Source organism: Alexandromys fortis, unplaced genomic scaffold, assembly GCF_014885135.2.
Source record: "Alexandromys fortis isolate MF-2015 unplaced genomic scaffold, M_Fortis_MF-2015_v1.1 scaffold_307, whole genome shotgun sequence".
NCBI lineage: Eukaryota > Metazoa > Chordata > Mammalia > Rodentia > Cricetidae > Alexandromys > Alexandromys fortis.
Genome location: NW_026068205.1, coordinates 581,990 through 606,538, shown reverse-complemented (window position 1 = coordinate 606,538; position 24,549 = coordinate 581,990). Strand labels below are relative to the sequence as shown.

The window sequence follows — 24,549 nt, the reverse complement described above, 5'->3', positions numbered from 1 at the left end:
CAGCATTTTGCATTACTCCTTTTCCTGGTTGATTTTTTTTTTTTCAGAATAAAAAGCTGGTCAATGTTTACAAAGAGTGTCAGGGAGGTAGCAAATAAGAGACTTGTATGTTCACCTAGCTGTTAAGGCTCCATGAAAACACAAGCTTAGTCTGTCTTTTGCTTTGAGCTCACAACTGTGGAAGACACAAGTGAATCAACAAAGCAGAAAGTACAGTCAACAGCAGGTGGGAAGAATATCACACCTTGTTTTAAAGTTCTGAAGTATGACATTCTAGGTTTGGGTGTTTGCTTGTTTCTGAGACAGATCTCACTGTATAGCCCTGGCTGGCACAGAGCTCACTATGTAGAGTTAGCTGGCCTCAACTCTCAGAGATCCCCTACCTATGACTCCTGAATGATGGGATTAAAGGTGCATGCCAACATGTTCAGCAAGGTATTCAAGTTTTATGAAAATAAATTAAAAATGAAATGTTGATCATTCTTTGACCATTTAAACAACCCAGTACAAAATCTTTCATGTTTTAAATAAACATAAATAAATTCATATGCATTTATTTTTCTAATGCTACCAAGCTTATCAGAGAAGCAGGGATGCAATGTTAGCAGGTGTTGTCCGGAATCTAGGACTTGTGTCTTGTCTTAGTCATTCTGTTTGAATGAACTCTTCCTTCTGCAGCAGCAGTAGCTTTATCCACTTTGGCAGTGTCCTTTCAGGTGGATTGATATAGATAGCATATGATCAAACTTAAGAAACAACTTGAGAATGATGGTTGGGTATGTTAATTAGAATTTGTATTTGAGGTAAACTGAGCAATTTCCTGAGCTGTAGGAAGTGTTAGATCTTTGGCAGGTTATTTCTTCTCTTCCTGTTTTAATTGGAGACATAAAAATACACTTCTCAGATTATGACTCATGAAAGGCACTGTGTGCTTTATTAAAAATGTGTAGCCTTTTCCCTACAGAAAGCTGAGAGCACGCCAATCCCACAGGATGAGTGAAGACCTAAAGTTTCTATCTCCAGACTCAGTACAGTAAGGACTGGTGAGAGGGGATGCAGTGTTATCCGAGGAGCAGAGATGCCCACAGATTTCAACCTGTGCCATCCTTAGTTATTTTGCATCTTGTTTTGGTTGTTAGTAATGCTGTTGGATGAAGGTGGATGAGACTTGGTTATTTCACATGAGGGAAAATAATTTGCTCAGGAAAGGGTGAGCATCAGAGTTTCTTCAACTTTCTGCAGTGGTGATAATTTTGAATAGGACTCTGAGCATTGTTAATTTTGGCAGGTGAAGATGACCCTTGGGACTCTTTTCAGGTTCATTTTTAGTTCTATTTGTTGGGAGAGGGAGAGAGAGGGGGAGAGAGGATGAGGGAATGAGACCAAGAGAAAGAGAGAGAGAAAGAGTGAGAGAGAGAGATAGAACAGGGCAGGACACAGAAGAGGGGAGAGGAGGGGAAAGGAAGAGCCTCCGGTGTACTGCCTGTGGGTGCACCAATGCTCAGCAGAGGGCACTGAAACCTTGGGTAACTAGGCTAACAGAAGGTTTTAAGCTGACTGAAGAAGATGCCGGCAAACAAAACTGTCCTCTAGAAGAAAAGGAAGCAAGCTCTGAGGCATCTCTCCAGCTCCTCATTCCTCTTGAAATTCTTTGCTCTGGATGAGAATAAGAAGATAAGGGGCAAAGAAGAGGAGGAGAAGAAAGAAGGAGGAAGAGAGGCTTGAGACTCCCATCTGAGTTTTAAGCTGCGTGTTGATAATATCTACAAAGGTAGTGTGGGGGAGTGGCTTTCAGGCTAGCCACTGCAAAGACGAGTAAGGCCACTCTCGTGCTCCCTGTATTGTGCATCTGATGCTCCATTCTCAGGGTGAGTAGTCCCTCCAGTTGTCAACATACGCATGCTTGTAATTTCGTTGTGTGTGGGTGTACATTTGTTCTCTCCTTCCATCACACGTGACCACTAGGAATCAAACTCAGGGCATTGGGCCCTGGGAGCAGAGCCCTTTGAATCATCTTATCTACCTGCATTTCAGTGGTTTTGCTTGGATCTGTAATTGTTTATAGACCAGATAATTCTTGGTATAAGAAGTAGTTTTTCCTGTGCATCATGCCCCCTTTCTTATATTGGCAAAATTTTTAAGCCAAAATTGAGGCAGGCACATATAGTTTCATTTTCACAGATGCAATGATTTAATAGTCTTATGGATTTTCATAGCCAGACTGTTATGCTGGGGAAATATGTGTTAGTGTCTGTCCTTGCCTGATTTGTCTTGTCTCCTCCATTCATTAGCTAAAAACTGTTAAAGCTCTCCACCAGTTATGTGCTTTCTACATCAAGGCAACAGCATACAAACACTTGGTCCCTAGGTGGTCGGATATTTGGGGAGAGGTTAAGGAATCTTTAGGAGCTGTTACTATAGGGGACATTTCTTTTTCAAATCACTGCACAGTCCATCATTGAAGGCAATCAAGGCAGCAGGCATTTGAAGTAGCTGTTCATATTACATCCACAGTGAAGAAAAAGAGTAATGAAGTGATGATCACACCCTAATGCACAGCTCAGTTTCTCTACGCTCTTACAGTCCAAAATTCTCTGCCCAGAGAATAATATCCCCTAGAGTGGGAGGGGATTTTTCATCTCCCTCCCTCAGTTGTACTCACATGCTAATCTGATCTAGATCATCCTTCAAGGAAACTCCCTTCGCAAGTGATTCTAGACTGTGGTAAATTGCCACCAACTGAAAACAACCAGTTTCTTTTAAGAGATGGGTGTGGTAACACCCATTTGCTAAGTGGTCTCTCTTACTGTGCTTAATTTATGGGTTTCCATATTTGTTTAATCAGCACTCATGGAAGTCCCTACTGTCCTTGGGTGTGGGTAAGCACATGTAGTGTAGTCTGGGATTCTATCATTGGAATTAATGGGTCATAGCAGGAGGCCTGGGCCTTATACTGTAACTGGATTCTGATGTTCTAACAAAGAGTAATGATGGAAATATAAGGGGTATAATCAGAATGCCTACTTGGGGAACACAGAAATTAAGGCTGTTTTTTCAAGACTGACATCAGCTTGGGTTTACAAAGATGAAGAACTGGCACAGGGACCAGAGGGCTTCCTAACCAGGCACTCTCAGTTCCACCGTGCTGTGCTTGCTCAGTTCTGCCTTCTCCAGGTGGGTTGAAGAAGTCCCATTGCTTGAGAGAACCATCCAGTTTTCTAAGTCTGCCTCTACTTAAGTCTAAAGTCCTGTTGGAACCCCAAAGATGAGCTTGGGCCAATGGGTCCCTTTGTTCTCCTTCTTGGCACATTGATTAAATTTCCTGTCTCTGATACCTTTTGAGTGACAATGAAGCTTGGCTGTTCCCCAGAAAGGATGTAGAAAGGCTGTCAGTTCATCAATGTCATCAGTTTGGAGAGTTGTCCTTAGAAAAGTTCTGGAAACAGTCCCTTCCCAATCCTTGAAATGTACTGACCTTTGCCTGGATGCTAAACTCTTAAGAGAGGCCCTGCCTGGGTGGCTACCATGTTGACTACCAAATATTTCTCTACAGTTATAGGTCCCAGAAAATCTAATGAGCTTTGTAACCCACTTCTGAATCTGCCAGAAGTCTGAGTCCATTGTGAAACAACATTTCTGACCATAAATAAAAAAGGAGAGGTCAAATATGGCTGCTGACCTTGTTGTGCAACCCCCTTTTACCTACTGATGCCCTCAGAGGCCCTCCATACCAAATTGTTATGTGGAAGGAGTCCTGTCTTTTTTTCATATTGAGAAATTTGGTTTGTTTGTTTGTTTTTGGTGAAGTCACTTTCTTTGTCTCAACACATTCTTTCTCTACTCAGATACCTGGTGGTGGAACAAAAAAAGGACATCCCAGCTTAGCTCTAGGTAACTGGCATGGCACGTACAGAAATGAGCTGAGAAACATGTCCTTTCCCCCTCCTTCAAGTCCTCACTCACAGGCCACACCACCAATGCATAGACACCTGGGGGAAGGAAGGAAAATAGGGACTGTCCTGACTGACTCCACCAGTGCAAATAGGCCTGGGGGAAGGAAGGAGGACAGGGTCAGTGCTGACTCACAGGCCACACCACCATTGTCCATAGACCTGGGGGAAGGGAGTGGGATCAGTTACACATAAAAGACTATTCAGACCCTGGAATCAGATCACTCCTCCCCCACTCCGTGAAAACTAACAGAATTCTGCAGCACTTCCTCCAAATGCACAGTTTGTTCCTTTTTCTGATAGTGTCACAGAAACTTCTGCTTTTATTGGAAAACAGAACTGAAATACAGATGTTAATCTCTCGGTGGTTTCTCAGAATATTCTGTGTATACCACGTGTGCTTCTGACATTGTCATGGGCTCCACACACCCACATTCACAGTTTTATCAACCCCGTCAAGCTACACCACAGATGAACACACAGAAAGGCAAAAAAAAAAAAAAAAAAAAAAAAATGGATTTGAAGAAAACCCAAATTTGCCACTGGGATGAAATGGGAAAGCACTGCTCAGCCACTTTTGTAATTCTTTAAAACTGAAGAAGCTGTGGATTTTTGTTTTTTGTTTTGGGTCAGCTTGCTCAGCCTTAAAACAAGGGGAGCTGCTTAGTCTTACCACAATTTGATTTTTGCTTTATTGATACCCATGGGATGCCTGCCCCCTTCTGAGAATAAACAGAGTAGTGGATTGGGGGAGACAGAGGGGAGGGGGGAACGGAAAAGGAGGAATTAACTTTGGCCGGGTTACAAAATAAATCAATTAAAAGAAAAGACAGAGAGGGAGAAAGAGAGAGAATGAAGAACAAGTGAATCAGTGACTTAAGGCTTGAGGAAAAAGGTAGATGTAACTGGGATTTTAAAAGCATCCTTAGCATATTTGAAGCAGGAGAAATATCCTGAGTAACAAGGACAGATAGTTGTGAGAACTTAGGATTTATGAGAAAGTTTGAGGAAAAGTTAAACTCACAAATGCTGAGGCAAAAAAAAAAAAAAAAAAAAAACCACTAGAGCTTAATGTTCCAGCACTGCTGCCAATACCAACTTTGTTCATGATTTCTGATAAGTCAGACATTTCCTGATTCCTCATTCCTGTTGGCTCTTGCCCACACTTGTGTAATAAAGCATAGAGAAACTTCCTGCTAGCAGACATCTTCTTGTTAGCAGTTATTCAACTCTGTCCATAAGGGCCTACACTGCCCTGTAGGCTGTCCTCATCTGCCTGTGGTCAGAGCCACTTCCCCACTGTGACTTCAGGTTCTTATCCACCAGAACCCAGAACCCGGTGCTTTCCCAAACAAGAGCTCCTTCCTCATTCTAGGGAGAAGTTACCTGACTGTAGCTCTCTACATAAAGTTCATGTGTGTGTGTGTGTGTGTGTGTGTGTGTGTGTGTGTGTGTGTGTGTGTCTGAGTGTGATGACTCACTGACCTGAAAAGAATTTCAAATAGGTCAAAGGAGTGAATGCCAGCCAACAAATAAAGAAGTTGAGGCTTATCTTTGAGTACCTGCAACTGTATTAAAATAATAAACTCTGCAGAAAACTAGCTTCAGTGTTGTCTGTTTTTGTCTTTTGTTGTTGTTTTTGAGGGAATCAAATAGGTTTAAATAACTTCTGATAAGGTTTGAATATTAAATGTCTCCCGGAGACCAATGTACTAGGCAGTCTGTGCCTCTGCTGATAGGAAAGTGGCTGAAGCTTTAATATCTGGGACTTAGTGGGAGGAAGTTAAGTCACTGGTGTCAGTGTCCTTTCAGTTCTTGACTTGGGGAGGATGGGTAGTTGTGATCTACCCTACAGTCTCCCATCCTGGTGTGTTGCCTTAACACAGGCCCAGAAGCAATGAGACCAACTAGCCATAGTCTGAAACCTATGCAACCTCTACCAAAATGAGCCTTTTCACTTTATAAGGTGACCACCAGGTGTTTTATTATAACACCAGAAGGCTGATACCAGGTACCTTTATCCTGTTTTACTCTAAAGCAGAATTCTCTCCATTCCCTCCTGGTCTGCTTATGACTCCTTCCATAGACTTGATCTTTCCTACTCATCTTCTACCTCTTCCTTTGTGCCAGAAAACCCAGGCTTTTAATTCCATGGCTCTATTAAATAGAGAAGAGTAAATTTTGATAACCTTGTGTCACAGAGTCATCAAGAATAGTAGATGTATCTGCTTCCAAATGCATTGTCAGAAACACTAAGTATGGCTTGTCTGAGCTACGGAGTGAATTTGAGGCGTGTCTGAACAACTCAGTGAGCACACTCCTCAAAATGCCAACTTTAAAGAGGGCTGAGGACACGGCTTTATGGTGGAGTGCTTAGCATTTACATGGTTCTAGGAACTACACCCATATTCAGGAAAACGAAACCGATCCTTAACATGCTTTTTCATTCCATGTAATTTGATACTTGGATCCTTTTCAGCAGCCACAGCCAGGGGGTTTCCACAAGTCATTTCTCAGGCATCCTGAGATGAGGTTAGTGACATGAAAAGAAAAGGCCCAAAAGTCCAAGATGATTGATTTTCAAGCAAGACTACAGTGTTGCAGGCTATCCTGGGGAGAGCAAGACAAAAGTTATCTTTGTTTAGGCACACTGTGGCAAAAAAGACAAGGCCTGGGATTCATGGACTTCAGCTAAGGGACCTCAGGCAAAAACAAATGGAAAATTACAAGTTCGTGCGTCAGTTCCTGGGAATGTTTATAGCCTTGGCTTAGGTTCCATAAACAGTTCTCGGAAGTCTGCAGCAGCTGCCAAGGTCAGCAGGCAGGCATGTTGTTTTCTGTCTCTCAGCTCACACAGGAAAGCAGAGGGGGCTGGGGAATAGAGCTCCATATAAAAGCATTAAAAAAAAATCTGTGTTATTTCCTTCTTTTATTGTTTTCAAGATGACAAACTATGAAAGCGAAGCCTATGGAAATAGAAGTTATGCTGTGCTCCTGATGCTGTTGTCCAGTGCCTAACAGTAATCTTGAAACACAATACTGTCCAGCGAAACTCCAGTGGAGTGACTGAGCGCTGTCTCACTGAAGCCTCCAGCCATTTCAGTCAACTATGTCAGTATACCTAGGATCACTCTTTATATGTTGCTTGCTGAGGATTGTAGCTTTCTGCCGAGGATCCCAGTTGAGTAAATAAACAGAGACCATCAATTCAAAGCTGAAAGGTGGTTCAAATCTTAAAGAGGAAAGAGATAGAACATGCATGACTTCTCATCCACCATGAGAGAGCCCTGTAAATAGATCTTTTAAATTTATTTATTTTACATCCTGACTACAGTTTCCCCTCCAATCTCTTCATGCAGTCTCTGCCCCTACTTTCCCTCTGCCTCCCCTCTTTCATCCCCTCACTCCTTTTCTATTCAAAAAGAGGTAGGCCTCCCATGGATATTGACAAAACATGCTAAGTCAATTTAAAACTAAGCACCTTACTGTTGGAGGAAGGCCTCTTGTTGGTTCCCATTGAACACCAATTTGTTGGAGGAAGGCTGCTTTTGGTTCCTGACTGCTCAGCCCTGAAATAAACACACAGAAAACTGTATTAATTAAAACACTGCTTGGCCTGTTAGCTCTAACTTCTTATTGGCTAACTCTTACATATTAATTTAACCCATTTCTATTAATCTGTGTACCGCTACGTGACTGTGGCTTACCTGCTGGAGTTCTGGCATCCGCCTGCAGTGGGCTACATGGCATTTCTCTGACTCAGCCCTTCTTTTTCCCAGCATTCAGTTTCCTGTCTATTCTACCCTATCAGGCCAAACCAGTTTTCTTAATTCATTAATGGTAATCACAGCATACAGAGGGGAATCCCACATCACCTTACTTTGTGTTAAGGCTGAACAAAGCAACCCAGTATGAGGAATAGAGTCCCAAAAGCCAGCAAAAGAGTCAGAGACAGTCCCTGCTCACAGTTAGGAGTCCCACACAACTGTCACATATATGCAAAGGGCCTAGGTCAGTCCCATGCATCATTATATTGACATTTTTCCCTCAAGTACTGTTTGGTTCTATCCTCTGGACCATCCAGCCTCTGTGTCCTGGTGACCCAGGAAGTGCAAGGTTGGCCTTTCCCTTGTGGTATAGGTCTCAGGCTGGACAGTCACTGCTTGGCCACTCCCACAATCTCAGTGTCACCCTTACCCCAGAGTATCCCATAGTCAGGACAGATTATAGTTTGCAAGTTATGTGTCTGGGTTAGTGTCCCACTCCCTCCACTGGAAGTCTTGCCTGGTCCCAGAAGATGGCCATCTCAGGCTAAGTTTTCCCTATTTCTAGAAGCCTTAGCTAGGGCCCTCCTTGTAGATTCTTGGGAGTTTCCTTTGCAGGTTTCTATCTGACCCTGAAATGCCCCTCTTTCCTGTCAGCTCTGTCAGTACTCTCTCCCACCCCACCTGACCCCTCAAGCTCCCATCCCCAAGCAACCCCAGTCTACCAACAAAATCTCTTCTTTTTTCCCTTCCTAGAGGATTTAGTGTCTCATTGAGCCTTCCTTATTCTCTCAGGCTCTGTGGATTATACCATGGTTTCACTTTACAGCTAATATTTCCCTTAAAGTGAGTTCATACCAATGTTTGTCTTTTTGGGTCTGGGTTACCTCACTCAGTATGTTTTTTTTTTTCTACTTCCATCCATTTGCCTTTGTAAAGGCAGAGTTTTTTTTGTCATAACCACAAGTTCCCCAATAAATACAAAGACTTAATATTAAATATGAATATTCAACGAATAGCTTAGGCTTATCATTAACCAGCTCTTATAATTTCTATTCATCTACATCCTACAATATGTTGTTACCTCTCTTTTATCTTGTGCCTCCTGTTTCCTGTCATATCTCACTGGTGACTCCTCTCACTCTGCCCTTCTTCCTCCCAGAATTCTCTCTGGCCACAAAATCCTGCCTATCTATCCGCCAAACAGTTTTTCCACTAACAATGAGAACAATACATATCTACAGTGTACAGGACTGTTCCACAGAACCTTTGAATTTCATAATATCATTGTTTTTAACAGCTGAGTAAATATATATTTTCTTTATCCATTTTTCAGTTGAAGAATTTCAAGCTATTTTCAGGTTATGGGTGTTACTAATAAAACTGCTATGAACATAATTGAGCAAGAGTCCTTTTGGCATTATTGAGCATCCTTTGGGTTTATGCCCAAAGGTAAAACCGGGTCTTGAGGTAGACTTATTCCCAGTTTTCTGAGAAATGGCCATATTGATTTCCAAAGTGGCTATATAAGTTTGTACTCCTACCAGCAATGAAGAGATGTTCCCTTTGTTCCACATGCTCTCCTGCATCAGCTGTCAACATAGTTTTTGATTTTAGCATTTCTGACAGGTGTGAGGTGGAATTTCAGAGTTGTTTTGATTTGTATTTCCCTGATGCCTAAGGAAGTTGTATATTGCTTAAGTGTTTCTCTGCCATTTGAGATCCTTCTGTTGACAATTCTGTTTAGGTCTGTACCCCCATTTTTTATTGAATTATTTTGTTTGTTTATTTTTAATGTCCTATTTCTTGAGTTATTTATATATTTTGAAAATAAGTCATCTGTCAGATGTAGGGTGGGTGAAGATCTTTTCCCACTCTGTTTTCTGGTGTTTTGTCCTATTGACAGTAACTTTTGCCTTACAGAAGCTTTTCAGTTACATGCAGTCTCATTTATTAATTAGCAATCTAGTGTCTGTGCTATTGGCATTTTAATGGCATTCTTCCATTCCAATATATTCAAGACTATTCCCTACTTTCTTTTCTCTCAGGTTCAGTATATCTGGATTTATATTGAGCACTTCAAACTACTTGGACTTGAGTTTTGTGCAAGGTGATAGATATGGGTCTTTTTGCATTTTTCTACATACCAGCACCTTTTGTTGAGGATATTTTCTTCCATTGTATAAGCTTTGCTTCTTTGTTAAAAATCAGGTGTCTGTAGGTATGTGGATTTACATCTGGGCCATTGATTCAATTTCCTTGATTCCCCTGTTTGTCTTTATGCCAATATGAAGCAATTTTTATTACTGTAGCTCTGTAGTAGAGCTGATTGATATCTGGGATGGTGATACTTTGGGGAGTTCTTTTATTGTATAGAATTGCTTTAGCTATTTTGGGATTTTGTTTGTTTGTTTTTCCATATTAAGTTTAATTTTGTTCTTTCAAGGTCTGTGAAAAGTTGTATTGGGATTTTGATGATGATTACATTGAATCTGTAGATTGTTTTTGGTAAGATGATCATTTTTACTGTTAATCCTGCTTATCCATGAGCATGGGAAATCTTTCTACCTCCTGATATCTTTTGCAATTTCTATCTTCAAAGATTTTAAGTTCTTGTCTTACAAGTCTTTCACTTGTGTGGTTAGAGTTACACCAAAATATTTTATGTTATTTGTAGCTGTTGTAAAGGTTGTTATTTCGCTGATTTCTTTTTCAGCCTGTTTATCACTTGTGTATGAATATGGGGGGCTACTGATTCTTTTGAGTTAATCTTGATCCAAAATAATTACACAGAAACTGTATTCTTTTAAACACTGTTTGGTCCATTAGTCCCAGCCTCTTATTGGCTGGGTCTTACATATTGATCTAACCCATTTCTAATAATCTGTGTAGCACCATGAGCTGGCTTACCAGGAAAGATCTTAACCTGCCTCTGTCTGGAGTGGGAGAATCATGGCAACTGCCTGACTCAGCTTCTTTCTCCCAGCATTCTGTTCTGTTTACTCCACCCACCTAAGGGTTGGCCTATCAAATGGGCCAAGGCAGTTTATTTATTAATTAACCAATGAAAGCAACAGATTAGAATGAAATCACTCCCACATCGCCTTCATTGGATTTTGTTGGTGTGATATTAACCATTGCCCTATGTTTACATGATTGTAAACTTCCTTGGGTTGTAGTTTTCCTTCTAGTACCTATTGTAGGGCTGGATATGTCTACAGATATTGTTTAAATTTAAATTCATTGTTGTGAAATATCTTGTTTTCTGCATCTACAGAAATGAATTTTTTTGGGGGGTATACTAGTCTGGGCTGGCATTCGTGGTTTCTTAGAGTCTGCAAGATATTTGTTCATGTCGTTTTGGCTTTTAGAGTCTCCATTGAGAAGTCAGCTGTGATTCTTATAGGTCTGCCTTTATATGCTACTTGGCCTTTTTCCTTTGAAGCCTTTAATATTATTTCTTTGTTCTGTGTATTCAGTGTTTTGATTATTATGTGACTCGGGGAAAGTTTTTCTCTGTTCCAAACTGTTGGGTGTTCTGTATGCTTTCTTATACCATTTTGGCATGTCCTTTAGGTCAGGTAAATTTTCTTCTGTGATTTTGTTAAACATATTTTCTGGGTTTTTGAGCCGGAATTCTTCTCCTTCTACTACTATTATTCTTAGGTTTGGTTTTCTCATGGTGTCCCAGATTTCCTGGATGTTTTCTGTTAGAAATTAGTCAGCTCTAATATTTTCTTTGACCAATAAATCTATTTCTTCTATTATATCTCAATGCCTGAAATTATCTCTTCTCTCTCTCTCTCTGTCTCTCTCTCACTTTCTCTCTTTGATTGGTGATTCTGGTATCTATAGCTCTTGCTCACATACACAGATTTTTCCATTTCCTGAATTCCCTCAGTTTGTGTTTTTCATTCATGAATCATTTTCTTTACCTGCTTGTTTGGTTTTTCTTGGGTTTCTTGCAATTCTTTAATGTATTTGTTGATTTCCTCCAATTGTTTTGGTTTTCTTTTCCTTGATTCTTTAAGGGAATTTTTTTTATCTCCTCTTTAAGGAACTCAATCAAGCCTCATATAGTTGGTTTTAAGATCATATTCTTGTGCTTTGGCTGTGTTGGAATCTTCAGGGCTTAGGGTAGTGGGAGGGTTGAGCTCTAGTGGTGACATATTGCACTGATTATTGTTGCTTGTGTTCTTACACTTACACTTAGTCAGTTGGATTTGAAGAGATTATAGGTCTAGGTGTCAATTTATGGATTGGTCTTTACAGAATGGTGTTTTCTTCCTTTATTTATGCTTTCTATCCAGTCTTCTGGATCCCACGATTAAGCAGAGAGTTGTTGGAAGCCACTTAAGACACTTTTTGGGGGTGACTTCTGCTGCAATCCTAGCCATGGCGGGTTCAAATATTCCAGGATAGGGATGTGAGGATTAGAAATGTTAGGTAGGAGGAACAGAGATAAAAAAGAAACACAGAGACACAGGATTGTTCCAGGAGGGCAACTCAGTGCCTCATGCATACTAAGTGCTGAGTTCTGTGTTTAATTTTCCAAAGACTTTTATACCCCAATATAAAAGGGAGGAAGAAGGCAAAAGACTGCTTTAACATGATAGAAGGGACAACAAGAACAGTTAGTTGTTTCAATACCTGAGACATCAAACCATTAATTCCCTAGAAAAGCATTTGCTGTCTGGGGCTGTGAATATACCATAGACCAAGGATCCTGAAAGCAGGCACTCCCTAGGTCAAACCTCCTATTTCAAAAAAAAAAAAAAAAAAAAAAAAAAGGAGCAGAATTATGTTTGAATTATCTGACCTCTGGTCAGGGTGGAGTTAATCTAACTCTATGAACCATCTTCATGTCCAAAACACAAAGTAACCACATTCTAGGTCAGGATATCCTGTCTTGTAGTTACACATGTTGTCAACAACTTTGAAAGACCAAAAATAAACTCAAACTGTTTGACCTTCAGACAAAAATAGGTTCACATTTTTTGGGGGTTTCCACAGAAAGAAGGTCTCTGCCTGTGTTGAGAATTGGACTTCTCATGGCTCCAATGACCTCTGGTCCAGCAGTGGGATGCTGTCCGTGCTGAAGTTCTGGCTATGTATGTGCATGGTCTCTGATCTGGTCAGGATTCAGAAGTTGTTCTGGCTTCTGGTGAAATAGGAGGTTTTTGCCTGGTTTTCAAAGAGTTGACTTGGTTCTGGGGGGTTGGAGATTTCCTCCAGAGGTGTGGGCTGAAATCAGGTGGCAAAGAGAAGAGGCGGCAATTGTTGTTCTGCTGGGCAGGGCACACAGAGGTTGGGTAGACAGGTACATACCTGGTTTTCAGGATGCTGCTGTGAACTCTGATGGGGTAGACGTCTTCTGCCAGAGGTGTGGACTAAAATATGGTGATGAGCAGAAGAGGCATAGTTGGTTATTCTAAGTGAGCACACGCAGGGTAGGGTACAGTATTGCCTGGGGTTCGGGATGTTGTCCTGGCCTCTGGGGGCAGAGGAGACTTCCGCCAAGGAATGGGTGAATATGTGATGACAAGGAGAGAAGGTGCAGTTGGGCCCTACCAATAGATTACTAAACAGTAAGAGCCCTTCTCCACTTCTGTACAGGTGAGAGCCTCAACTGTCAACTGTAAGGGCAGCGTGGAGAGAATGGAGCTGAGGGCTTTTGTTTGTGTTTGCATTTTGAATTCTATTCAAATACCAATAATTCATTCCAAAGCACTCTCAAAAACTGCTTCTCTGCAATGAATTTAGAACCTTAAAATAAACAAAAGACAAAAGATGAGAGTTAACGGGAGCCTTTGGAGGAAGATGAGTAAAAGCCATTTTGTATCCCAAACAGGATCTGGTGTTGGGTTGATGAGGGAGACAGGAAAGTGAAGGAGGCTTGAAAGTGTAGACTCCATTACTAATGACATTATATGAGCTCATTAGTTGGACTAAAATATCCTGTTAGTGTGGTATGTTAATGATAGAAAAACTGGCTATGAGTATATGGAAACATGCCTTCCTCAAAGTTTTGTTGTTATTCAAACACTGATCTAAAACAAAAGGGGAATTGTCTGTTAGAGTAGAGGGAACTACAGTCAATGTCTGTTAAAAGAGGTGAGAATTCATCTCCAGGCTCTAACATGTTTCGCTCTTTGAAGCCTCAGTATCACAGAGCCATCAGACAAAGACAGATGAGCTGTCCTCACCTGGAAGTGTATATTCTGAAGGGTGTCAGTACCCACTTAAATGAGAATGAATGAATTTTCCAGACTATGGTCTAACATGTGAATTTAACCCTGAAAAAAACCACAGCCCTTTAAGAGAATTGAAGTTTTCCAACTCAATTACATCACTGAAATTTAAACACCATTTTGCATTTGTGATTCACAGAGATTCCATCTCTGACACATATTTGCCTTTCATGCTGTCCTTTCACATCATGGTTGATTCCCCTCAAGAATGCTTGTGTTCTATAACTCTGAAAAATAAGAATCACATGACTGGCCTCAAAGTCATCCACCAGCACAAAGTGTCCTTTGACCAGCTTGGACCAGAGCTTCATGGACATGGAACATAAAATTAGTTATCACAAGTCCACTTTGTCTAGTACCTTGTGACTCTTATTAAGGGGTATTTAGTCTTTAAAGTTAAAAATCAAACAACAACTGTGCTGCATCTTCACTGGAAAATGAAGCAAATTTTTAGAGGGATGTTGACCGTTCTCTTTGCATCCCATAACCTGTATACCATGACATAAAATTAATAGTATTTCAATACTAAAGTAAAATCAATACATCTTATATTTCATGATAAAATGAGGAGAAAACAAAAGAAAGATATTCACTCAGTGTACTTTACATTTGATCACAGACAATACTCACAATGCCATGCCTGTTTATATGGCATATGGTCATAGCCACTATTTACAACTCACTTCTTTTACTGTTTAAAAATAGAGAAAGATGTATGCATAACCTAAGCAGTCTTGTCAAGGTGTGTTCTATCACTGATCTATCATTGTATCCAGCCTCTCTTGCAATGTGGTTGAATAACTTGCCAGAACTGTGTGAAATCCCCTCCTAAGAACAAGTTCCTCCTCTTGAAGTTCCCAATGTCTCAGACTTCTGCTTCCCTATAGTATGGGATTTCTCGGGAAGTTTAATTGTTTATATATTTTGTTTCAGTGGTGTGGTGTCTGATGCAAAGGCCACCTGGTGTTTTTTTTTTTTTTTTCAGAAAAAATCTCCTTTTCTTGTAAGAAACAAGGAATACTAAGAAGAAGCTAATTGAACAACAACACTAGAAAGATTCCAGGTAAAATATCCTAACTGTATCTGTTATATTCACCTACACTGTTAGGTCATACTTCTTAAAATATAAACAAAGTTCATATAAGGTCACATATGACGATGATTGGAAGTCTGCGCAGAGTGACACCTAGAAAACCATGTGTATGTTTCTATGTGGGAACTGAATATGGGGATTGCACTCAGGTACCTGGAACTATTAGGTACTATGCAAGCCAAGTACAGGCAAAATCAAGCACAACACAGAAGCAGGGGTATTACTATGCCTTGATTTGGATTCTTCTGATGTGTAGAATGGTAACTTATCAACAGAATGAATGAGGGGGTGGTAAAACTCAGAATGATAAGTATTTACTCCAAGCCAGGCCTATCCCCACCAGGAGAATCAAAGTTCAAGGCCTGCCTAAATTACAGAGTGAGCACAAGGCTAGCCTGTGCAACTTAGTGAAGCCTTTTCTGAACATAGAAGGTAAAACAAAGTCTGGGAATATAGGTTTCTGGAAGTATACCCACCCAATATGTACAAGGCCCCAGATTCAATACTTAGCGCTTTTTAAAAAAAAAGAGAGAGAGAAGAGAAAGAATGTGAGAGAGAAAAAGAGAGAGAGGAAATGCTGGCTCCATACCACATCAATCTCTGAAATAGGTTCTCAGAAATTGTGGGAAAATTAGATCATCTTGGCTATAGTTCACATGAGATAATCATTTTGAAAATATTCTTTCACAGTGCACATGGTCTATTACACAAATTTATTTCAAAAAAATTACATCGCTCAACGGAACGAAATTGCTGTGTAGTGATTTATGAGCCAATCTCTCATTACAATACTACTCAAGATAAAGCCTATTGCCTCTGCTAAACTACAAGTTACTGCTTGCTTGTGTTGGCTTTTATTTTGCAGATCTTGAAAATTAGCAGAGTGTGATTAATGATGTTGAACACATTCTCATATACATGTCAGCCATTTCTATGTCTTTTGTATAAAAATCTATTCAAATCTTCTATCCACCAATAAGCCAGGTTACTCATCCCTTGCTGTCTCATCCATGCATAGAGTATTGTGATGGTTGGTGTTGCCTATTATTATTAACTTGACTCGATTAAGAGTTATCTAGGACTGAAGAAACATACCTGTGTTTGTAGAAGTGTTTCCACAGTAGAATTTTTTGGCACAGTAACTCGGGTAAAGAATACGTCTTCAGTGTGTACATAATTCCATCCAGGTGACTGCATGGAAAAACAAACGCAGAAGGAATTAGCCACACCTACAAGTTTCTTCTTTATCTACTGCTGCTACTGCTGCAGCCGTTGATGTTGGTCTTGATGATTGATGTGGGATTCCTCTCTATATGCTGTGAATAAAATTGGTTAATAAAGAAACTGGTTTGGGCTGATAGGGTAGAACAGAACTAGGCAGGGAAAACTAACGTTAATGCTGGGAGAAAGGGCAGAGTCAGAGAGAAGTCATGTAGCCCTACGGGAACTTTACCTGGTAAGCCACAGACATGTGGCTATACATAGAGTAATAGAAATGGTTTAAATAAATATGTAAGAGCTACCCAATAAGTAGCTAGAGCTAATAGGCCAAGCAGTGATTTAATTAATACAGTTTCTGTGTGGTTATTTCATGAGTCCGGGCAGCTGGTAAATGAATAAGTGGCCTCCTTAATACAAATGATAATGATGGGGTAGTGGTGAAGGTGATGGTGATCAAGATTATCTCCAGTTTCTTTCATCTGACTCTAGGTAGTTTTCCAGTCCCTTGGTACCATTCTGAGGCTGGCAAGTTCCCTGGATTGGGCATAACCTAATTCTCTGCCTCTCCAACATGCAGCAGGCCCACTCATATTGGATTTCCCCACTGATACTGAGTCAACCAACACAATAAATTCATTACTGGGACTCTCTTCATAGGGAATTCTAAATTTGTTAAGCTGAGAGTTTAAGTTAGCCATCATGGTTTTCTTTATAATATATATTCTTTTGCTTTCTTTTCTCTAGAGGACTTTGCCTGATGCAAGTGCCTAGTGCTATCAGCACTTTTGTTTCTCAAATAAATATATGCTACTCTTCTGGCCTGAAGCCTACAACAGAAGAAGCAGAATCATTTGGCTACTGGAAATTTCTTCAAAAACTAAATTAACCAAGATGAGAAAATCAGGAACCTAGTATTAACTGAGTCTTTGCAAAACATATATAATCTACTTCAATTTAATAACTACCGCAGGAAGATGGATGAAACTAGGGCTGCATTAAGAAAGACAAGTCTCAGATGTCCATCTGTAGAACCTAGAGAGAAATGAAAGACTGCAAACATGAGTACAGTGGCAGCAGGAGAAATTGCTCCACACAACTGTTTGTAGCAGCCTGAGTGAACTCCAACACTGGTGAAGCTGATGGTCTTGATTTCCACTACGGAAAAAGAACAAATCAGGATGAGACAATAACAAACAAAGTTGGAATTAATTTTTAATAATTATGAATTGAATTTAAGCATGGGTATTGGGGTATAGCAGTGATACACTTCCTACGGCAAAGCATGACCCGACAAAAGAGGTACATCAAGTGTCTCTACCAACACTTACATAATTATTCAAGAAGGTTGAATTATGTGTTTATATTTTAAGTGTATGCCTGTTTTGCTGCATGTATGTTTCTGCACCGTATGCATAAAGTTCTTGGAGGCCAAGAGAGGTCATCAGATCCTTTGAAACTGGAGTTATAGATGGTTGCAATCTGCCTTGTGGATGCTGGGAACTAAACCTAGGTCTTCGGCAAGAGTAGCCAGCACTCAACCTCTGAGCCATCTCTTCAGCTTACAAGATTTTGGAATTTATACTGCTCAAAAGATTTAATATTTTTAAATGGTTTTATCTCAAGAAATTTCTCTAGTAAATAGGTCATAAGGTGTTTGTTTTCTGGGGTGCATTGTGTCAGGAGTACACAGTAAGAAGTCACCAGGAAGTTCTCTGCCTTTGTTGTAGCTATAAACATATCTAATCTTGATTGTGGTGTTCTCAGAAACTGTTTGGGGATGAAAGAGAAGGTTAAACAACATGGTGACTTATGCTTTCTTTCTAATGTGGTTCCTACCATTTTAATATGCTTATTTGAAGCAGATCTATTGGGTTAAAAAGACTGTTGTCTGTATGCAGGTAGTATTCACAGCATGTTTTTGTCAGTTGTGCAGAAATTCTTGACTCTTAGACACTGAGAGACTTGATTCCAAGGTGAGTTGTCATTTCCTTGCTGTACCTCTTTCTGTTTCCCTGTCTGTCTTGACTCACAGTGGATGGGAAAGGCATGACTTTATGCAAAACTCAGTGAAACCACAGTGAAACACATTGTCTTGCAATATGCTAATTAAAAAATAGATACACCCAGTGTCCTGATTTTTAAAAAAAGATAGCAAAGTTGGACATTTTTCAGATGCTTACATGCAAAATTAACTCAAAATATAGCACATACATGTAGGATTTTAAATATTATTGCTTTTAGAAGGAAGCAATATTAGACAGACACTAAAGGAAATACTAGACACTATCAGCATTATACACTAGTTTATCTGAAAAGATGTCGTCGAAAAGGGGCAAAGCTAAGCCACCAAGTGGAAAAAAAAACTATTTGAAAATTGTGTATCTTGTAAGAAATTTATGTGTAAGATATATAAAGGTCCTGTACAATTGAAAATTTAAAAGATAACCCATTTTTAAAATGTATTTACAGGTGTGTGTACAAAGGCCAGAAGATGGTAATGGTCCCCTGTAAGTGGAGTTACAGGAAGATGTAAGGCATAACATGTGGGTGCTAGGAACTCAACTCAGCTTGTCTGCAGGAAAAAGTGCTCTTAACCACTAAGCCACTCTAGCCAAAGATGTTTCACTATTTAGACAGAGAAAAGAGCTAGGCATAAAGGCATATGCCTTTGAATCCAGCATTCAAGTGTCAGAGGCAGAAGAACTCATACAAATTTTGAAGTATAGTGAGTTTCAGGCCAGCCCTTGACCACTGTTCACACAGTTGCTTTTTCTCTAGAGCTGCAGAATAGTTTCCTTCCTTAAAGAGCTGGCCTCCACAGCCTTTCATAAAGCCTTTGTGAATTCTGTAGTTTGTTGGACACTGAAATTCCAAATGTTGGTCAGCCATCTTCACATGGCCTGACACACACTGGGGTCAGCACTTAGGCTATAAATATCTCTTTCAATTCAGTGAATTTGTTTTGGGTTGTTGAAAAGATGTGTTTCGTTGTTGAAGCTTACAAGACTTCGATGATATCTCTATGTAACAAATGGTTTTGACAACTAGCAGTTGCTACATGTATTTCTTAAAATGAGATGTAGGCAGCATCTTATTTTGGCATCACTAACTCTGTTTAGTAAAGGAAGACATAAAATACAGCTCTAAATATTTATGAGCACCCACTTTGAGCTGGGACCATTAAGACAGCAGTGTGTAAAAGCTATCCCCCGCTAAAGGTCCAACACTAGTGTTTTCTAAGAGATTTCCAGCCCAGTTCCCTTCTCAACTACATACAGCTCTATTTCCAGTATTGATGGATTTGTCATCATAAAGCAATCATCTCAAGTCTTCTCATCTCTCTAGACAATCAAATTCCTGGTAGACATGTCAATGTCACTCTTCCACCAATACCAAATTTTTTTAGAAATGTAAAGATTATATGAATACAAATTGAGATTAAATTTTGTAGGGCCCAAATTTACTCATCCTAAATATGTTAGGACTATGATCTTTTTATGAATATTAGGTATTTTTGTCACTTGTAAGTTGTATGGGATTGGCCTACAATTGAGCCGGTGGCAGTTTTATATAGTTATTTAGCTGCTCTAAGTAGTACTTTAAAGATTAAGAGTGAATCATGAATATTAAAGCTTCTAATCTTCATAGTCATGTTATGAGGTATAGGTGCACTCATCCAAGTGGATATATGTGCATTTTGATTTTGTTGCTGAGGTAAGAAGCAGATAAAGAAGCTCAGATTGCTCAAAGTAAATTCCAAATTCCTATTAATGGTGACACAGAAGTGGCTGGAATTGAGTCATGTTACCTCAGAACAGTAAGTTTTCCATTCCAGGAGCAACTTGCAGTTTGCTTTATTTTTCTTTATGCTTAATCTTAAATATTTTGAAGTGAATTATGAGGTAATACTTGAAATTTCAGACAAAGTAGATTCAGATATAAATATCACTACTGGGTTTTCAGAGTTTATCATCTTATCTATCCAGTACCACTCATCCATTGCCAGAGTTAACCTTGCCCCATTCTGCCTAATCCACTGGTTAGAGGGGCCTATGGATCTCAAAAGGAAATCACTCAAGATCATGATTGACACCCTAAATGTATAACCCATGTTTAGTAATACCATCATGGATGCAATAATTGTGCTGACATTTAATTTAATGTTAGACCTTTGTCTTCCCCTTTATTTTCTGACACAGATTATGTCATAAATGTTGAATGTTTGTTTTAATTTTCCAAGTTAATCTTTAAGTTAGTATACTAATATGGCGTGTTATGACATCGTCCTGCATTTTTCTCATACATTTGTTGTGACATTGTCCTATGTTTATCTCATTTGTTTGTGATGTTGAAATTGTTCTTGCACACTTCTCTTTCCTATTGTCTCTACATGTCATCTTCCCAATTCAAACATTAGTTTCCCTTTTTTCTTCCCTGGGAAAAAACCTCTTCTGCTTTCTTGTCACATGCATTCAATGGTGCTTCTGTTAAACCTGAGACTCTCAAAGAGAAAAAAAACCAAATCCACAATTGTCAAATTAAAGCAAACTGTATTTTGGGGTACACCTGGGAATGGCCAGGGTTTTGAGAGAACAGCCATCTTGACCTCTTTAGGTGCTTTTATGGATGACATAAGGTGTACACACAGGCAAGAGAGTCAATTGTTATACATTGTTAGAAAAGACAATGAAGGGGAAGTTAACAAGGGTAAAGATATACATCATATGAATGGGGTCACAACACAAGTTTAGTGTAGATTGAAAAACATGCTTTGCAATTTATACCAGATCTAAGAAACAGGAACTTATTTTTAGTTACAAATAGAAACTTTAGCCTTTAAGGACTAAACAACACAGGACAAACAGGAATATATTCTTTAAATGTAAACAGAAGCCTTAATCTGTGGGATAAACAGGAACTTATTCTTAACTGCAAGCAGAACCCTTAACCTGCAATGGATATTGTTCTTGTTGGTCTCAAACTCCCACTTCCTCACCTCTTAAGTTTGCTTTCTCATTGTTTATGATTTGTTGTTTATGATTTGATCTTTCCCTCCTCACCACTTTGTTTTGTTTGTTAGGCAAAGTATCTGTTGAAACAGGCTACTTGTTGGTCCCGACAGCCCAGCTAGCTTAGACCCAAAATAATCACACAGAAACTGCATTGATTAAATTGCTGCTTGGCCCATTAGCTCTAGCTTCTTATTGGATAACTTTTACATATAAATTTAACCCATTTCTATTAATCTGTGTATCACCACGTGACAGTTGCTTACCATCAAAGTTTCGGCAAGTCTGACTCTGGCAGTGGCTCCATGGCATTTTTCTGACTCTCCATTCTTTCTCCCAGCATTCAGCCTACCTTTCCCTGCCTACCTGAGTTCTGCCTTGTTATAGGTCCAAAGCAGTTTCTTTACTCATTAATGGTAATCACAGCACACAGAGGGGACTCCCTCATCAAGTCTCTTCATGTAATCCCTGCTGTCCAGGAGATGACTGTGTACATCAAGATGACCTCAAACTCACAAAGATCTCCAGTCTTGGCCTCCTGAGAGCACTAGAATTAAGAGTGTGTATATACACCCACATGTTTATAGACATTTCTTTCTTATGGTCTTTCTAGATTTTCATGGTCATTAACATGTATCTCCAATTGTTAATTTATATATTTCAGTAAACAAATATACATCTATCTATCTATCTATCTATCTATCTATCTATCTATCTATCTATCTATTTGTATATATGTATATGTGTTTTATACATATATATTTGTGTTTTAGAGAGAGGATTTCTCTGTGAAACAGTCCTAGCTGGCCTGGACAGAAATCTGCCTCCCTCTGCCTCCGAAGTGCTGGGATTAAAGGCAAGCACCACCACCACCTGGACAGTAAATTACATATTTAAAGGAGAGAGGTTGCAAATGATGCCAAAATTCTTTCTCACCTGCATATATTGCTAAGATTATGATTATTTTGTGCTACAAGTCCACATTATGACCTGTGTCCTGTCCATTGCTGGGAAAATTTCCATTAGTATTTCTCAGAGAGCAGTTCTACTGGCAGTGTCTTCCTATGTGGATTATCTGCAAATTATTTCATATCCTTCATTTTTTTAAAGGATGCTTTGGCCAAGTATAGCCTTAATTGACATGGCTACAAAAGAGCAGTTTTGAAGGATCCTGGAAGGTCTATGTGCTAAAGCATTTTTGTCAGCCTGTGCCTCTTTTGGGAGTAGTGGAACCTTTACAAAATGAGGTCATGCAGAGAGAATGTGGTTCTTTCAAAGGATGCCCTTGAAGAGACTATCAAAACCTTGAAACTGGACCCACTACCACCATGCTCTGGGTTTGGACTTCCGTGAAGTGAACAGGAGCTGTCCACCATGCACTTCTGATATGAAGCACCTTCCCCAAAGCAACAGGACTTCTGATTGCCCCTTGGAAGTCATTGGGAAAAGAAAAATTTCCCCCTAAGTTGATTCTTTCATGCATTTTGTCCCAGCAATGCCAAGTTACATCTCAAACACGATAGCACATATCTGCAGCCCCAGTGACAGGGAGGCTGTGGCAGGAGCAATGCTATATATCTTATTTGAGTAAGCTACAGTTTGAAACCTTGTCTCAAATACTCAGAATTACAACTGTTCTGGTTGGTCCTCCTCCTCCTCCAAATAGGTCCCCCCCACTGTCTCTAGAGTATCTGCAGTTTCCCATGAGAAATCAGAAAATTTTAATCCAAGGATCAAATTAGCTCAGTCCATATACTTCTCTGGTCTGACTTTCTCTTTGGTTCCTTTTCCTTTCTCTAACTTTTTAATGACATTCTTATTTGGTTCATACATGATTTTTCCTAGCCTCTTTCCACTCTTGTCTCGTTGTCTTTAATGCGTTGTAAATATTTAAGATGGCTGATTCAGTATTCTTAAGTAATAATTCTAGTCTCTAAGTTTCAGGGCGTGGGTTATTTCCAAAAAATATTTTGTTTTACAAAAGAGCCATTCTTTGTGGATTTTCAATGTTTTGTTGAGGACTGGGTGTTATGAGGTTTATATTGGGGTTGCTCTAATACTTTTGCTCTCCTGGGACTGTGATAGACCTTGCCTTTGAAGGGGTGTAACTTTCCAAACTGTTTTTTGTAGAGTCTACATTTCTGCTTTTACATAGCCATTAAAATTTCTTGTCTGTTGTCTCTGCCGTTAACCAACTATCTGACAAAGACTTCGTGGAATGCTTCCCCTCCAGAGTGGAGAGGGAAAAGAAAACCAATGTAATTCCTTTTTAGATCCTAATCCACTTCAGTCTGTTCTGTGTCTGATCTGAGAAAGCAAATGCTTCAGAAATCAGATACTTGGTTCTGATATTCTAATAAACAGGTCTCCATTGCTTACTAGACTCCAGTAGCTACACAAGAAACACAGCCAACCCAGCTCACAGCATGATGGGATGTTGGAGAATAAGCTTAAATGTGATCAAAATTTATCAAAGTCTCTTCATCAAAGTATTTGTTTGGTGACATAAGTGTTCAATTAAGACTTAAAGGCAGAAATTAGACTCAAGAAGTCCAAAGCATAGGTGATCGTTAGCTCAGGATGACTTAACTTATGACTTCTGACTTTATGGTAGAACAAAATAAATGGGCTTCGATAGAAACTACATTTTGAATGCTGAATCTTTACATTGGTGGGCTAGTTGGTGTGATATGAACTTTCTCATGGCACTAGGCATTGCAGTCACACCTGCTCAGCAGGCACGCGGTCAGCAACTGATACTCTATTGTATACTGCATGGCTAAGTCATGACGCTCAGCATGTAGGGTCAGCATCCCAATCCAATCATCACATAATGAGCACTGGACTTACTTCAAGTAGATTATGAGACATGAATTGTTGTTAGAGCGAAAGACAGATTCCAGAAGCTTCCAACTCCAGCATCACTCCTGCTTGTCTTAGCTTGAAATGTTCCTGGCTTCATACACAATGCTGGTATGTTTTTCAGCACTCCTAAATATTAAATATATTTTTCTGTAAGGAGAATGGTGAAAACCAAAAAGCAAAGCTTCAATCTAAAGTGAATCATCTGTGTAGTCTAAACGCAGGAATAAGTTAATAATGTTGTAGATGCTGGGCCTGCATTTAATCTGCTTCATCTGTTCAACATTAGTGCTTGGTAGCAGTATACATAGTAGGATATTAGCTGCTGATCACATGTCTGGCTCAGAGCTGTGTCTCATTGCTACAGAATTTGGTCATAAGATATCCTAACCCGTATCG

At 39.6% G+C, this 24,549-nt stretch overlaps 1 long non-coding RNA gene across 2 annotated transcripts; it reads left to right on the top strand.

Annotated features, from left to right (window-relative positions):
* The first annotated feature begins 916 nt into the window (after positions 1–916).
* LOC126493246 (uncharacterized) lies at positions 917–18,397 on the top strand. 2 transcript variants are annotated; one of them, XR_007589783.1, is made up of 4 exons: positions 917–1,868; positions 6,894–7,061; positions 14,951–15,028; positions 17,024–18,397. It is a non-coding gene; the product is annotated as an uncharacterized lncRNA (long non-coding RNA). The 2 variants fall into 2 exon arrangements; XR_007589782.1 differs by lacking the exon at positions 6,894–7,061 and having other exon boundaries at positions 922–1,868.
* The last annotated feature ends 6,152 nt before the right edge of the window (positions 18,398–24,549 follow it).